This window comes from Eumetopias jubatus, unplaced genomic scaffold, assembly GCF_037043125.1.
Source record: "Eumetopias jubatus isolate StellerSeaLion01/CBP00866 unplaced genomic scaffold, mEumJub1_p1.0 scaffold_72, whole genome shotgun sequence".
NCBI lineage: Eukaryota > Metazoa > Chordata > Mammalia > Carnivora > Otariidae > Eumetopias > Eumetopias jubatus.
The window spans coordinates 3475-6021 of NW_028274878.1; the positions used below are offsets into that span (position 1 = coordinate 3475).

The following is a 2547-nucleotide window of genomic DNA, read 5'->3' on the forward strand; positions in this document are numbered from 1 at the left end:
ATTTGTAATGCTTCTACAAAATTATGTTAGACCTAAAACACTATTAAGAATATTCAGAGAGGGGGAGTGGAGCAAGATGGCGGAGGAGTAGGAGACCTGGATTTCGTCTGGTCTCAGGAATTCAGCTGAATAGGGATCAAACCATTCTGAACACCTACGAAATCAACAGGAGATTGAAGAGAGTAGCAACAACTCTCTGAACAGAGAAGGGACTACTTACTGGAAGGTAGGACGCGCGGAGAAGTTAATCCGAGGCGATATTCGGGAGGACAGACGGCGGACGAAGGGGCTTCCGCCGCTTCTGACAAGTGATAGAGCCACATAGCACAATCGGAACTTTTAGAAATCGGCTCCGCTGAGGGACCGTCGCTCCAGTGGCTAAGTGGGGGGTTGAACCCTCGCGGGACAGTGTGGCTCAGGACCCTCGGGGTTACAGAAAAACCGGGGGTGCCTGATTGCAGCAGACCTCCCAGGTATTAGAGTGGGGAAACCGGCTGCAGAGACGGAGCCAGGGCGCGGGCTCTCAGCTCGGGGTGCCATAAACTGTGATCCGCGGCACAGTCGGGCCACTGTTCCTCCAGCAGGGACGCAACAAGCGGTAGAGCTGGGGAGACTCTCCTTCCTTCACGGGGAGAGCCATGTGGGAGCGCACCGCAGGGATCTGCTGGGTTTGGAGACTCCACACGGGGTCGGGTGCCAGAGATAGAAATGCTCGGTCACAGGCCGGGTGAGCACGGAGTGCGGTCGGAGACCGGGGAGAGGGGAGTGACTGCTTTTTCTGGGGGCGCACTGAGGAGAGGGGCCCCGAAATCTCAGCTCCTCCAGGTGGACATTGGGAGGCCACCATTTTCACCCTGGTCCTCCAAAGCTGTCCCGAGAGCTTGCAGGGATCAAAAACTCCTGAGAGCAAACCCGAGCAGCTTTCTTAGGCTGGACCGACAAGGGTGGGGCAATTCTGCCTCCTGCAAAGACATTTGGGAACCATGGCAACAGGCCTCTCCCCCAGAAGATCAGCACGAACAGCCAGCAAGCCAAGACCAAGTTTACCGATCAAGGAGAACGGGAGAACTCCAGTGCTAGGGGAATACTGCACATAGAATTCGCGGCTTTTTTTTTACCATGATTCATTAGTTTTTCAAAGTTAATTTTTTAACTGTTTTTTTTTTAATTTTTCGTTTTCCGTTTTTCAACCAACATCTTCTAAATCCTTTTTTTTTTTTTTTTTGAGGGGCCTGGAGGCTTTTATTTCTCAACTGGTCCACAGGGTGGGGGCGGATCCACTACAGGGCGACCTCGGGGGCCACCTCGCAGGGCCCCTGGCCTCTGGCCACATCCGCCTCCCTCTGCTCCCGCCGCTTCTTCCGCTGGAGCAGCCGACGTTCCCGCTCAAACTTCTTCATGTGCATCACGTAGTCGAAGTGCTCGCAGTACTCCCAGTCGTGCTGCTCGTGCTTGCAGCCCAGGAAGTTGGGGAAGCTGTCGCGCTTGCACTTGAGCAGCCGGATGAGGTAGTGGGCGCAGTAGTCTCGCTGCTGCAGCACCAGCTGTGCGTCGTTCATCTGCTACTGTGTGGCCACCATCTCGCGCTCCTTGCGCCCCGGGAAGCCGTAGTCGGGGGGGAAGGTGGGCATCCGCTGGGGGTCGGGCTCCCCCGATGGATCGCTCACATAGCGCCGGGCAAGATGCGCCCCCATGGCTGCAGTCGCCGCAAACTCTCTTCTAAATCCTTTTTAAAAAATTTTTATTTTTCATTTTTAGAGTCATATTTTATCCCTTCATAGTAGTTACGCTTATTTTTGGCATAAAAGTTGTTCTCTCTTTAAAATTTTGAGATACAGTTTCTTCTAACAGATCAAGATATACCATAAATCACTAGTGTTTGGCTTTGTTCTACTCTCCTACCTGACCACAATCTCTCCCCTTTCTCTCTCTCTCTCTTTTTTTTAATCTTCTTTCTTTTTTCAAACAACTTCTTATCTTATCAATTACTGTTATAAAATCTTTTATAATTTTCATCTTTATAGTCATCTTCCATCCCTTCATTGTATCAACCCTTATTTTGTACATATATGTCTCCCTTCCTTCAAAATTTTAGGAGGCACTTTCTTCTAACAGACCAAAATACACCCAAAATCAGCTAGTGCTGATCTGTGCACTAGCCTGACCATATTTGATCAAATTCTGCATTTTTTGTATTGTTCTGTTTTTGTTTTTATCTTTTTGTTTTGTTTTGTTTTTTTCTCTCTCTTTTTTTCTTTCTTTCTGATTCTTTTCCCCTGGTTTCAGGTCTTTTCTGATTTGTACACAGTATATTTCCTGGGGACGTTGTTAACCTGTTAGCATTTTGTTCTTTTCATTCATCTATTCTCCTCTGGACAAAATGACAAGACGAAAAAATCGCCTCAGCTAAAAGAACAAGAGGTAGTACTGTCAGGCAGGGACCTATTCAATACGGACATTAGTACGATGTCGGACCTAGAGTTCAGAATCAGGACTTTAAAGATACTAGCTGGGCTTGAAAAAAGCATGGAAGATTTTAGAGAAACC

At 48.6% G+C, this 2547-nt stretch overlaps 1 pseudogene; it reads right to left on the reverse strand.

Moving 5' to 3' along the window:
- Nucleotides 1-1221: 1221 nt before the first annotated feature.
- Nucleotides 1222-1709, reverse strand: LOC148161766 (NADH dehydrogenase [ubiquinone] 1 beta subcomplex subunit 7 pseudogene; annotated as a pseudogene).
- Nucleotides 1710-2547: the final 838 nt, after the last annotated feature.